Source organism: Chiloscyllium plagiosum, chromosome 7 (assembly GCF_004010195.1).
Source record: "Chiloscyllium plagiosum isolate BGI_BamShark_2017 chromosome 7, ASM401019v2, whole genome shotgun sequence".
Classification (NCBI taxonomy): Eukaryota; Metazoa; Chordata; class Chondrichthyes; order Orectolobiformes; family Hemiscylliidae; genus Chiloscyllium; species Chiloscyllium plagiosum.
The window spans coordinates 103,234,914-103,250,236 of record NC_057716.1 but is presented as its reverse complement, the minus strand read 5'-3'; positions in this window follow the sequence as shown (position 1 = coordinate 103,250,236).

Below are 15,323 nucleotides of genomic sequence, written 5' to 3'. Positions count from 1 at the left end.
TTCTTCACTGTCCACTACATCAGCTATTTTGGTCTCATCTGCAAACGTACTCCTACATTTACATCCAAATCTAAAAATTTAAATGACAAAAATGGTGGACTCAACAACAATCCTTGCAGCACACCGGTGGACACAAGCCTCCTGTCTAAAAATAAACAACCTTCTCCCACCAACCTTTGTCCCCTACCTTCAAGACAATTTTGCATTCAATTGGCTAGCTCCTTTGGATTCCATGTGACCTAACCTTGCTAACCAGTCCACTCTGCAGGACCTTATTGAATGCCTTGCTGAAATCTATATCAACAGCGTTTACCACTCTGTCTTCATCAAACTTTTATGTCACCTCTTCAGAAAACTCAATCAAGTTAGTGAGACACGATTTCCCAAGCACAATGCCATGTTGAATATTCCCAATCAGTCCTTTCCTTTCAAAATTCAAGGAAATCCTCGCCCTCAGAATCCTCTCCAACAACTTGCCCACCACTGACATCCGACTCACTGCTCTTTGATTCCCTGGCTTTTCCTTACTACCTTCCTTAAATAATGGCACCACATTAGCCACCTTCTAGGTTTAAACAATGGCTCCTTACCTGTGGCCGTTGATGATACAAATGTCTCAGCAAGGGGCCTAGCAATTTCTTCCCTAGCTTCCCACAAAGTTCTGGGATACACCTGATCAGGTCTTAGGGATTTATCTATCTTTATGTATTTTAAGAGCTCCAGCACCACCTCTTCCGTAATATGGACAATTTCAAGATTCCACTATTTATTTCCTCAATTTCCCTAGTTTTCATGTCCTTCTCCATAGTAAATACTGATGTAAAATATTCATTTACTATCTCACCCAACTCTCGTTGTTCCACAAATTGTACCAAGGCACTTTGCAGTTGTATGATCATACATAATTTCATGCAAAGCCACATAAAGAGACATTGGAATAGTTGAGTAAAAGGTTTAACGAGTTAAGTTTTAAGAAGGATCTTCAAGGTGAAAAGAGGTCCACCTTGTGTGGTTTTGTGTGTATGGGTGAGGAATAATGGTATGGTTACAATGTTTTTCTTTAAACTCTCTTGTGGGGTAAGTCCAGATTTCAAAGTCTAGAGACAGTAATATGCCCTAGGAATGACTTTCAGGGTCATAATGAAAAAGCAGGTCTGTGATATTGGTTGTTTTGGTCTTGTAGAGAGCTAGCAGGGAGGTGATAGACTGAAAGGCTGCCCCAATGTTGTGATCAATATATGATCAATTTATTTCACTAATTGCTGTCATTCATTTTAAAACATATGAACAGGTCAGCAAACATTTGCTTTACACTAGGCTTTGGCTGTTAAGTGGTAACATAAGTGCTGGACAATGCCACATAAGTGCTGGACAATGATGAGGACCAACATGAGCTCCCTTGATGTTCAATGATAGAATGATCATTGAATTCCGACCAGCAACATCTTGGGGTTATCAATAGCCGGAACTGAACTGAACTCATCATATAAACAGTGTGGCCACAAGAACATGCCAGAGGCTAGGGATCCTGTGGTGAGTCACTTCCTGACTCCCCAAAGTCTGCTCACCATCTACAAACCACAAGTCAGCAGTGTGGTGGAATACTCCCCACTTTCCTGAATGAGTGCAGCTCCAACAGATGCTTGACAACATCCAAGTCAAAGTAGCCTGCTTGATTGGTATCACATTCACAAGCATCCACTCCCTCCACCACCAACACTCAGTAGCAGTAGTGTCTACTATCTGCAGAAATTCACCAAAGCTCTGTAGGCAGCACCTTCCAAACTGACAACTACTACCATCTAGAATGACACAAGTGCAACACCTAAATGAATAAAACTATCTCCACATCCAACATTCACTTCCTTCCCCACTGATGCACAGTGGAAACAGTGTGCATCATTCATTACTCCCCCTGAGCTGCAGTGTTCCTGCAAACAACCTTTCAAGAGAGATGATAGGATGCTCTTCTCCACACAAAGGGTGATAGGGATGTGGAACGCTTCTCCATAAATGACAGTTGATGTTAGATCAGTTGTTACTTTTAAAACTGCGATAAATGTTTGTTACAAAAAGGTATTAAGGGATATGAGGCCAAAAGCAGGTTTATGGAGTCAGGCCACAGATTTATGATCTCATTAAATGGCAGAACCGACTCAAAGGGCTGAGTGACCTTTCCTGTTCCTATCGTGCATTTTCTATTGCAATGTTTTTAATATTGCAGTGATCGCCTGCTCCTTTACATATTGCAAAGTCTATGTTTCAGAAGTCAATGTATTAACTTTGAACTTTTTTTAAGCTCAGTGTCACATACATTTATTTAACACTGTCCACCTTTACGGAATATTTCTCTTGGCCCTGTAAGTCATCATTCTCCAATGTTATCAGCATCATTGAGGGGTTTTCTGAGAGCACAGTTTAAAGCAATTGTGCTTTGCTGTTGTCTGTTTACTAGAACAGAAGCTTATTGATATTCTTACTTCTCATCCCTTGTGAGTGGAACACCTACAAAATCATACTCCAAATTAAAACGGTGATAAATTAACTATAAATAATGTTTAATTCCTTGTATAATATAGTCGGTCCATTTTTGATGAGTAATATTCATTACCAATTCACATGAATAACACAATGAAATATAATGATATGAAGTGGCTCTGAGCCCACTGGTTACACTTTCCATTCTGTTGGGCAGATAGCACATTATTTGGTCCTCTGGGTGTTCTACTCCTTGAAGAGAACATTATCATTTTGCAAAGTGCTATCAAACTAAAAGAGAAATCAGTCCTCTGAGAAGATCTCCTTTCCATGTTTGAGATAACTGTACTGAACTTCACAAATCAGATACCTGTTAAAAGGAATGTCACAGTTACCCAGTTCTGATGCAGGAGATTGTGAGTTCAAGTCTCCCTCCAGATACCTGAATACAAAATCCAGATAGGTGCTCGATTGTAGTGCTGAAGGAGTGCATTGATGGAAGCGATGTTTCTCAGCTGGTATTACCAGACCAATCATTGTCTGCCCTCTCTGCTGAATATAAAATATTCCGAAGCACCATTTCAAAGATGAGCTGGGGAACTCTCCCTCGCAGTTGGTATTTATCCCTCAATTAACGTCATTAAGAAATAGATTGTCAGTTATTACCACACTGCTGTTTGTAGGAGCTTGCTATAGGGAAATTGGCTGCTGTGTTTCGTACATTACACCGTGAAAATATTTTACTGTGTTTTGGGGCATCATGAATTCATGATGGTTGCAGTTTTCCTGGTATGAATGCTCCTTGTATCTTGAAATATTTGCCACATCTACCAGTATGAAGGATATTGTGCTTTTGAGATTGTATCACATAGACCAGAAATAATATGTGGAGAGTGTTTTTGAGGTCTAACAGTTGACTTGGATACTTCTTCAAATTGGACTCAGAGACAGAGAATTAATATGGACCAGGAGTTTGCTCTGATAATCAGTAAGATTATTGCTTATCTTCTACCTGAAATCCAGACTTCCTACTGATGCAAACTGCTGTAAAAAGCAGATCTGTAAGCATCTAAAGAGAGTGAACAAAAAAACCTTAAGAACTGCAAATGCTGTAAATCAGAAATAAAATCGGAAACTGCTGGAAAAACTCAGCAGGTCAGGCAGCATCTATGGAGAGAAAGCATAGTTAGTTTTGAATACAGTGATCCGTCATCAGAACAGTTCTGAAGAAGGGTCACTGGACTCGAAATATTAACTCTGCTTTCTCTCCACAGATGCTGTCAGACCTGCTGAGTTTTTCCAACAGTTTCTGATTTTATTTTGACAGAGAGTAAAACAAATTTAAGTTTCAAGTCCAATATGATTCTTAATTTGGAAATGAAAGAGGCTGTAAAGTTGATGGTTTTAGATTTTTATTTGATCAACCTGTCCATTGATGTTACTACACACCTCTGGAGCAGGTGGAACTCAATCTCCTAGGGCAGAGTTAAGGACACTACCACTATATCCAAGTCGTTCTGTATAAAAGTAGGGAGGAGAAGAAAGTAGAATAAATGGCAAGGCTGCCAGACCAAAAGTCACAAAGAAGTACAATTCGGGTTAAATTACAGAATTGCAATGATCATGGTCATAGAATAAAGATACAGATGAAGAATAGGTGTCAATGGTAGGAACCAATGGATGCAAGGTGCGTTGGGCTGGAAACCCACTGCTCCTGTACACTCACCTTAATGTCAACCTCTGATTCTACATCCCTGATTATCATCTCAGCTTTAGGAATAATGTATCATGGCACAGAGTGCAAGTCAGACAATTACCCAGCTAACTGGACAAAATCTTGCAATCAAATAGTTTCAGATTGAGAGTGACCCCTTAAAGCCATGGTTTCCACATACTCATGGAAACCAAATCGTCGACAAGCAGCCATTTTCAGGTACAAATGTTTGATGAGGTTATAATTATGGTTTATTAACTGTTTAACAGGCTCAAGTGCAGAAGTTCACTTAAAGCTGAGTAATAGCACATTAAGATGTCAATAAAGTATCTGGAAAGTTTATCATCACTTTTGACCTTCTGTGTGTGTTGTCAATATCATAGTGTTATCTATCTTGCTTTGAAGGATACTTCTATGCTGTGCTGCTGACATTTACAGCTAATAGATGGAGGGCTTTCTTTTCCTTCGTAATAGCTGCTCTTTTCTTTCGCTCCTGCTCTCCTTCCCTTCAGACCCTTCACAATTCTGCATCTTTCCAGGAAATATACCATCTGTTTCATTTGTGGTTGACTCTTAACTGCATTCTGAGTAGGTAGGGATTTGCAATTAGTACAAGCTTAGAAAGCCAACATTCACACGTTTTAAACAAATGAAAAAAGCACGCGGCATTTTAGACAAATGGTCTAGGGTTTGGAGATCTTCCTCCATCTTCAGCAATGATGAAGGCAGTGTTTTGTTTAGAAATGCTCTGCGTTCCCCCCCTCATGACTATCAGCCAGCTAGGACTCTGAAGGAAATACTAATTGAAGCCCATCTCACATCGCATGTGGCAGGACTTGTTCGAACCCAGTCTTTTGTTGACATGGTCTTCGTGAAGATGCTCCTAATTTTACCAATGTTTGGAAATTTCATTTTAAGTGTAACCTTCCTGAAGGTCCACATTTCTCAGAGGATGTATTGAGTGTCTTTGGAAAAATATTGTCTCCTGCAGAGTACCACGTTGCTGAGTTGTAGCCTGGTGTGGTGTTGTAAGGATTAACATCAGGCTATGGACATAGGGCTCATTTTCATTGCACAGTTGGACTTTCCCTTTTGGGGTAGGTGTGACAGTAGGTTTATATTTGAACAATAGAGAAAAATAGATCTGATGCTGTTTGAAACAGCAGAGAAATAGGGATAAACAGATAAATAGACAGTAGATAGAAAAATAGATGGATGGAAAATTTGACAGCTAAATATATGAACAGATAGAGGGAAACAAATAGGTAGATGGAATCATACACAGATGGATAGAGAGCCATAGAGTAGTACAAAAAGATGAAGAAATCAAGCCATAGATATTACCATCAAACGGTGACTTTTTGGTAAAATGGCAGGGTGAAGTTTAAAAACTGCACCTATTAAAGTGATGAATTTTGCAGCTAATTTCTTTTACTTGTTTTAGGGTCCATGTAGCTGTAAAAGACAATCATCCTTTGTGTTTATTTATTGTCCACTGCTCCCAGGACTGGGCAGTTTCCCAGATCTCCTAATTCAAGGTCTGATTTACGGCTGTTTAGAGGAATGAGTCATGCTGTAAACAGTGGCAAATGCCATCAAACACAGATTTATCCCACTTTGTACCCTTCTCCCTCCCACCTTAAATCTTTGGGACACTGGTAAAGAGCTGACACAATGCCGCAGATACAATTAGAGCCAATACAACAAATTCAGATCATTTACAGAAAAAAGCTCCTTTCATTATTTACCTTCATTGCTGTCCTGTCAGTCCTGTCCCATTTAATTATACATATTGAATGTTAATGGGGTAATTGAATATTTGGTGTGTGAATTACGCTATCAGATAATGATAGCAGGCTCTTTTAGAGTTTATTGATTATAAGTGAGCAGATTTAAAATCACCATTAGTTAAATGTGTTTAATTACCTTCCTGGGAGGTGAAATAAAGGACAACAGACCAAGTGAGCTAAATAACTGTGTGAGATGGAGTTGTTGAGAGCCAGAGAAATAGGACCTTGCAACTTGTAATAAAGAATTACCATAAACACATACAAAATCAAACACAAAAGCAGGGGAGTCGTTAACAATAAAATATTGGGGTTTTACTTTTCATTAAAACAAAGGAGAATTCTACAAATCGGTCTCTTTTAGCCGACACTGAAATTAATCCTTAGTGCTGGGATGTCAAAAATCCTGTGTATCTTTAGCGGTCCCCAAATGAGGTCCCATTCTTCTTCCTTTGCTGAGGCTCTTTATTTTCAGTTTTCACAAATTCTTTCAGTTATCAGTATCCATTGAGTTATTGACACAGGCGCGGGAAGAGGAGGAAGCCATTCAGCCCCTCAAATCTGTTCTGCCATTCAATTAGATAATGGCTGATCTGTCGCGAGACCCTAATTACCCACTTTGTTTCTGAAACCCTTACTATGCTTTTCTGACAAAAGGCTATCACATTCAACTTTGAAATTTTAAGTTGATCTTCAACCTCAAATGTGACTTGGGGGAGAGAGTTTCAATTTTCCACTCACCCTTGTAATAAGGATGTGTTTTTTGACACTTCCCCAAAAGCCTTGCTTTAATTGTGAGCTTGTGTTGTCTCGGTCTCAACTCACCCACAACAGGAAATAATTTCTCTCTGTCATAAAACTCTTGTCCAAGACACCTCGGATTTAATCCCCCACTTCCTCAGTCTGTATTGAGTTTGCTAATCTTGATTGACAGAGTAAACTTGTTGGAATGCCCCTTCTGTCTATGGCACTTTGGGTAAAAACAGGATCATACTGCTTAAATTATCAAATTGTAATGATAGAATCCCTACAGTGTGGAGGCAGGCCATTTAACCCATTGAGTCCACGCTGATCCTCTGAGGTCCAACCCAGATCTCCTCTCCCTACCGTATCTCTGTAACCTTGCATTTTCTATGGCTAACCCACCTAGCCGGAACATTCCTGGACACTGTGTAACTTAGCATGACCAAGCCACCCTAACCTGCACATCTTTGGACTGTAAGAGGAAACTGAATTAACCAGAGAAAACCCATGCAGACACGGGGAGAATGTGCAAACTCCACACAGTCACTCGAGGGTTTAATCAATCTGGGTCCCTGATGCTGAGAGGCAGCAGTGCTAACCACTGTGGTTGTCGGTGGTCATCTCATCTCCAAGATATCTCTGCAGGAGTTCCTCAGGGTAGTGTCCAAGTCCCAACCATGTTCAACTGCTTCATCAATGACCTTACCTCCGACATAAGGTCAGAGGATGCTTGCCAATGATTGCTCAATGCTCAGCACCATTTATGGCTCCTCATATTCTGAAGCAGTCCATGTTCAAATGCAACAAGATCTGGACAATATCCAGGCTTGGGCTGACAAGTGACAAGTAACATTTGCACCAAAGAAAATGCTAAGCAATGACCATTACCAGTAAGAGACAGACAATCTAATCACCATCCCTTGACATTCAACTGAATTACCATCACTGAATCTACCACTACTAACATCTCTGGGGCTAGCATTGACCAGACATTCAACTGGACTCACCACATACACACAGAGGCTACAGGAGCAGTTCAGAGGCTAGAAATACTGCAGCCAGCAACTGACTCCTGACTCTCCAAAGCCTATCCATCATCTACAAGGCATAAATCAGGAGTGTGATGGATTACTCTCTACTTGCCTGGATAGGTGCAGCTCCAACAACACTCAAGGTGCTTGATTCCAACAGGATAAAGTAGCCTGCTTGATTGACATCACATCCAGAAGCATCCACTCCCTCCACCACCAATGTTCAGTAGCAACAATGTGTATTATCTGCAAGATGCAGTGTAGAAATTCACAAGATCCTTTGATCATACCTTCCTAACCCTCAACCACTTCCATCTAGAAGGATAAGGGCAGCAGATACATGGGAACACCATTGCCAGTGAGCATCCCTCCAAGCCACTCACCATCCTGATTTGGAAATATATCACCATTCCTTCAGTCTCTCTGGGTCAAGATCCTCAAATTCCCTCCCTAGGGGCATTCTGTGTCTATCTATGCCACATGGACTCCTACAGTTTAAGTTGGCAGCTCGTAACCACCTTCTCAATGGCAACTATGTACAGGCATTAAATGTTGACCAGCCAGTAATGCGAATAAAAAAGTTGATTAAGGCATAAGTATTGGTTGAGACACCAGGGCTAACTCCCCCACTCTTCCTAAAATAGTGTCCTGAGATCTTTTTGATCTAGTTGAGAGAACAGGTGGGGGTTTATTAACCTATCTTAAAGACAGACAACCCCATACCCAATTATTGCAATCCTCCCACAATGTTGTGTTGGGCTATAATAAAATCCTGCACACTTAACAGCAGAGGCAAAGAAAAAGCAGTGATTCATGAAACTGTTGCCAAAAAGTTCTTCTCTGGATTCTCAAAGTAGCCAAGCAACCTTTTGGATAGATTTTCGACAGGAAAGGGATTCAAAGGTTATCAGGAGCAAAAGGGTTAATACATATTGGGCAAAATCAGGAAGTGGGCAAACTGGGACCCACAAAGCAGGGGAATGAAAGATTATCGGGAGCAGACTATGAAACACAGAGAGATCAGCCACAATGCTATTGAACAGCATAGCACTCCCTGAGGAGTCGAATGTCCTGCTCCTGCTCCCAGTTCGGATGCCTGTAAGAACTGTTCCACACACCATTCACCACCTGAATAAAGTTTCGCTTCTGCATATCCAACCTGACTCCTTGCTTCCTCAAGCAAGTAATTGCAGTCCACCTTCTAGTTCTAGTTGATGGCCATCTTCCCAAACAGATTGATCTGTTTGCATGAAACTGAAGACTTTAACAAGCTCAAAAACGCAATCACATCCCCTTTAAGACCATTTCTTCGTGATGAATCCAAATTCAAACCACAAAGTCTATTTGTGGAATGGGAGATGACTGGTCAAGTAGACGTTGATTCACAAAATTCCATCGTACGAGAGTTGAACTTGACCATAAGAGATAGGAACAGAAATAGGCCATTCAGCCCACTGTGTCTGCACTCCATTCAATGAGATCATGGCCGATTAGATAATCCATAATTCCATTTTCCTGCTTTTTCACCATAACCATTGATTCTCGTACTGACTAAAACCCTGCTTATCTCAGCATCAAACTCAATGATCTAGCCTCGTCAGCCTTCTGTGGTAAAGAATTCCACAGTTTCACTACTCTGCTGAGAGAAGAAGTTCCTCCTCATCCCTGCTTTAAATGGGTGACCCCTTATTCTGAGATAATGCCACCTGGTCATAGACTCTCCCATAAAAGGAAACAAATTTTCTGCATCCTACAGACTTGACATTGATTAGATTGGGGAGTACCTTGTATCAAAGGTAAGTAACCTTATAATAAAGATAATGTCACTCAGGGTCAGTATATGGTCTCTTGGATTAGAATTATTCTCCTAAATGTCAGGGTCAGAAGTAACAGTTCAGGATGATGAGGATTCTGTTGTACTGACCAGAATTTGATTTGATTTATTGTAGTCACATGTACTTAAGTACAGTGAAAAGTTTGTCTGCGAGCAGTACAGGCAAATCATAGCAAACAAGGCCATACTGATCATAGGGTGCTTAGACAGAGCGAAGCGTTCAAGGTTACACAGCACAGGAGATGCACAAAGCAAGATCAACATTAGATTTGAAACTAGAGAGCCATAATCTGTGAATTAGGACTAGACCTTTCAAGAGAGATGGTAGGAAGCAGAATCCCTACAGTGTGGAAACAGGCCATTTGACCCAATAAGTCAATACTGACCCTTCAAAGAGTAACCTACCCAGACCCATTCCCCCTACCCTATTACTCTACATTTCCCCTGACTAATGCACGTAACCTACACATCCCTGAACACAATGGGTAATTTAGCATGGCCAATTCACCTAACCTGCTCATCTTTGGACTGTGGGAGGAAACTGGAGCTCCCACAGGAAACCCACACAGACACGGGGAGAATGTGCAAACTCCACATAGACAGCCACATGAGGCTGGAATCGAACCCGGGTCCCTGGCGCTGTGAGGCAGCAGTGCTAACCACTGAGGCACCGTGCTGCCCCTACACACAAAAGGTCGTAGATGTTCGGAACTCTCTTATAGAAATGACTGTAGAAAAGGATGTGGAAGATATAGACTGTAGGGAAATAGATGGTGACATCTTGCAAAATGTCCATATTACAGAGGAGGAAATGCTGCATGTCTTGAAATGGGTAAAGATGGATAAATCCCCAGAACCTAAACAGGAGTACCCTAGAACTCTGTGGGAAGCTAGACAAGTGATTGCTAGGCCTCTTGCTGAGATATCTGTATCATCGATAGTCACAGGTGAGGTGCCGGAAGACTGGAGGTTGGCTAACGTGGTACCACTGTTTAAGAAGGGTGGTAAGGACAAGCCAGGGAACTATAGACCAGTGACCCTGACCTCGGTGGTGGGCAAGTTGTTGGAGGGAATCCTGAGGGACAGGATGCACATGTATTTGGAAAGGCAGGACTGATTAGGGACAGTCAACATGGTTTTGTGCATGAGAAATCATGTCTCACAAACTTGATTGAATTTTTTGAGGAAGTAGCGAAGAGGATTGATGAGGGCAAAGTGGTAGATGTGATCTATATGGACTTCAGTAAGGCGTTCGACAAGGTTCCCCATGGGAGACTGATTAGCAAGGTTAGATCTCACGGAATACAGGGAGAACTAGCCATTTGGATATAGAACTGGCTGGAAGGTAGAAGACAGAGGGTGGTGGTGGAGGGTTGTTTTTCAGACTGGAAGTCTGTGACCAGTTGAGTGCCACAAGGATCGGTGTTGGATCCTCTACTTTTTGTCATTTTTTACGTAAATGATTTGAATGCGAGCATAAGAGGTATAGTTAGTAAGTTTGCAGATGACACCAAAATTGGAGGTGTAATGGACAGCGAAGAGGGTAACCTTAGATTACAACAGGATCTTGACCAGATTGGCTAATGGGCTGAGAAGTGTGAGGTGCTGCATTTTGGGAAAGCAAATCTTAGCAGGACTTATACACTTAATGGTAAGGGATGTTGTGAAACTTGAAAGGGTTCAGAAAAGATTTACAAGGATGTTGCCAGGGTTGGAGGATTTGAGTTATAGGGAGAGGTTGAACAGGCTGGGGCTGTTTTCCCTGGACCGTCGGAAACTGAGGGGTGACCTTATAGAGGTTTACACAATTATGAGGAGCATGGGTAGGGCAAATAAGCAAAGTCTTTTCACTGGGGTGGGGGAGTCCAGAACGAGAGGGCATAGGTTTAAGGGTGAGAGGGGAAAGATATAAAAGAGACCTAAGGGCCAACTTTTTCACACAGAGGATGGCATGTGTATGGAATGAGCTGTCAGAGGAAGTGGTGGAGGCTGGTACAATTGCAACATTTAAGTTGCGTTTGGATGGGTATATGAATAGGAAGGGTTTGGAGGGATATGGGCCGGGTGCTAGCAGGTGGGACTAGATTGTGTTGGGATATCTGGTCGGCATGGAGGGGTTGGACCGAAGGGCCTGCTTCCATGTTGTACATCTCTTTGACTCCATGACATTGGATACTGGATTAGTCGTTAATTTTAAATCTGAGATAGATATATTTTTTTGTAAAGCAAAGGAAAACAGCCAAAGGCAGATGTATACAGTTAGGTCACAGATCTGGCATGATCCCATTGAATGGTAGAACAGGGTTGAGGGGCTGAATGGGCTACTCCTGTTCCTATGTTTCTATGCTCCGCATTGTTAATAATCTCATTGAGGCAGAAATGCTAAATGGCTGCCAACTGATTGAGGTATTAGATAGTCTTTGGAATTGTTGCCCTGCACAAGTCAGCACTTCCTAAAGAGGGGGTGAAAGAGAAAAAAAATGAAATAAAATAAATAACAAGTGGAATGAGCAGAGGTTCTATTGCAGCAATATTGAAAATGGATAGCCATATCAGCAGGAGAGGCAATCATGGTAATGCGCATTATAAAGAAATGGATTTAAAATAAATTGACTAAACATCAGCACCAAGCAATAGTTTTCTCCTTGAATTATGAAAAGCAATTTATTAATAATTCTCACAATAATACACTTTTGTGGTCTAAATAAATACCTATTTTCAACTGCTAACTAATCAAGGAAAGAATTGGAAATTAAAGACTGAAACGTGCTAATCATAAATCATTATTTTCCATTTTTACAAAGAGTTAATTTAAAGAGTATTTCTTCTTGTTGAACCATGAAGTATTTCAAACCCTATGTTTGGAAAAAGGAATACAGGCATAGACTATTTTCTAAACGGTGAGAAAATTCATAAAGCCAAAGTACAAAGGGATCTGGGAGTGCGAGTCCAGGATTCTCTCAAGGTTGATTTGCAGCTTGAAGAAATCAAATGTAATGTTGTCATTTTTTCTCAAGAGAGGTGGAATATAAAAGCAGCGACATACTTCTGAAACTTTATAAAGCTCTAGTTAGGCCCCATTTAGAATACTGTGTCCAATTTTGGGCCCCACACCTCTGGAAGGACATACTGACACTGGAGTGTGTCGAGGGGAGATTCACACAGATAGTCCCTGGAATGGTAGGCCTAACATACGATGATCGGCTGAGGATCTCTGGATTGTATTCATTAGAGTTTAGAAGGTTGAGGGGAGATCTAATAGAAAATAATGCATGGCTTAGAAAGGGTGGATGCTGGGAAGGTGTTTCCGTTAGGCGGGGAGACTAGGACCCATGGGCACAGCCTTAGTATTAGAGGGGGTCAATTTAGAACAGAACTGAGGAGTCATTTCATCAGCCAGAGAGTGGTGGGCCTGTGAAATTCATTGCCACGGAGCGCAGTGGAGGCCAGGATGTTAAATATTTTCAAGGCAGAGATTGATAAATTCTTAATCTCACAAGGAATTAAGATTACGGGGAGAGTGCGGGTAAGTGCCCATCAGCCATGATTAAATGGTGGAGTGGACTCAATGGGCCGAATGGCTTTGCTTCCACTCTTATGTCTTATGGTCTGCATATGAGCTAGGCCAATGAAGGGGAGTTTATTAGGATAGGGCTGACAGATAATATGCAACATCAAATCTTTGCTTCTTCTAAGGTCAGTCTGGTGCACAATTGTCCATCTGATTCTTCAAGAGATTGCAAATAGTCTTACATAAACTCAATAGAGACAAAAAAAACTGCAGATGCTGGAATCCAAGGTAGACCAAGTAGGGGGCTGCAGGAACACAGCAAGCCAGGCAGCATCAGGAGGTGGAGAAGTCGACATGTTGGAATGTAACCCTTCTTCAGGACTGGGGGTGGGTGTAAGGTGAGCTGAGGATAAAGAGGGTGGCGGGGGCAGGGTGGTGAAGTGGAGATAGATGAAGACAGGTCGAGGCTTGGTCAATTGGAGGAATGGTTGGTGACTCAGAGGAGTGGATGGGAGGGGAAGGGGCTGGGAAGGGAGTCGGGGGAATGGGTAGGGAAGTTATTTGAAATTGGAGAGCTCAGTGATGAGTGCTCTGGGCTGTAGGCTGCCCAGGCGGAAGATGAGGTGTTCCTCTAATTTGTGGTGTGGTTCATCGCGGCAATGGAGGAGGCCTAGGATGGTCATGTTGGAAAGGGGAATTGAAATGGATGGTGGATTGGGAGGTCCGGTCGGCCCCTGCAGGCCCAGCTGTGATGCTCGGTGAACCGTTACCTAAGTTTAGATTCAGTCTCTCCGATGTAGAGAAGACCACATCAGGAGCACCTGATGCAGTAAACTAGGTTGGAGGAGGGGCAGGTCTCACCTGGAAGGACTATTTGGGGCCCTGGATGGAGGCGAGGAGGGTGATATACCAGCTGGTCTTGCATCATTTCCGGTTGCAGGGGAAAGCAACTGGAGGTTTGGGGGTGGTTGTTGGGGAGGATTGGCGAAGGGCACCGTCCTTGGAAGGCAGAGATGGGTGGGGAGTATTGTTCGAAATAGGTGGACATCTGGGATGCTTGGGAAAATGGGAAGAGTTCTTGCAGGATACTGGGTGGGAGCAAGTGTAGTCCAGGTTGTTATGAAAGTCTGTGGGTTTATAGTACACATCTATCTGCAGACTGTCTCCGGAGATGGAAACGGAGAGGTCAGGAAAGGAGAGGGAGATGTCTGAGATGGACCAAGTGAATTTGAGGCCAGGGTGGAAGTTGTGGGTGAAGTTGATGAACTGCTCCAGTTCAGCCGTTGTGCAGGACGCTGCACCAATGCAGTCGTCAAAGTAACTGCGGAAGACTGCGGGCACAGTGCCTGTATAGGTACTGAAGAGGGACTGTCCAACAAAGCTGACAAAGGGGCAGGTGTAGCTGGGTCGTATCCGAGTGCCCATGGCCAGCCCTGGATTTGGAGGAAATGGGAGGAGTTAAAGGAAAAGTTATTGAGGGTGAGGACCAGTTCGGTGAGGCGGAGGAGGGTATTGGTGGAGGGGGATTGAATGGGACTGAATGGGACTGTTGGAGAGGAAGAGTCTGAGGGCCTGAAGGCCATCTTTATGGGGTATGGACGTGTATAAGAACTGCACGTCCATAGTGAAGATAAAGCACTGGGGGCCGGGCAACTGAAAGTTACTGAAGAGTTAGAGGGTGTGCGTGCTGTGAAAACTTCAGCACTACCTTTTGCAGTGATGTGCTGGGCTCTTCCATCATTGAGGGGAGCTACCTCCTCACTGAGTTGTTTAATCATCCTCCACCATTCACGACTGGATGTGGTGGGACTACAGAGCTTAGATTTGATCAGTTGCTTGTGGGATTACTTAGCTCTGAATATCACTTGTTGTTTATGCTTTTTGGCATCCAAGCAGTCCTGTTTGGTGGCTTCACCAGGTTGACACCTCAACTCCAGGTATGCCTGGTGCTGCTCCTGGCATGCCCTCCTGCACTCTCCATTGAACCAGGGTTGATCCCCTGGCTTGATGGTAATGGTTGAGTGGGGGATATGCCAGGCCATGAGGTTACAGATTGTGCTGGAGTACATTCTGCTGCTGTTGATGGCCCACAATGCCTCGTAAATGCTCAGTCTTGAGTTGCGAGATCAGTTCGAAGTCTGTCCGATTTCGCACGGAGATAGTGCCACACAACACGATGGTGGGTATTCTCAATGTGAAGGCGAGACTTCATCTCTACAAGAAC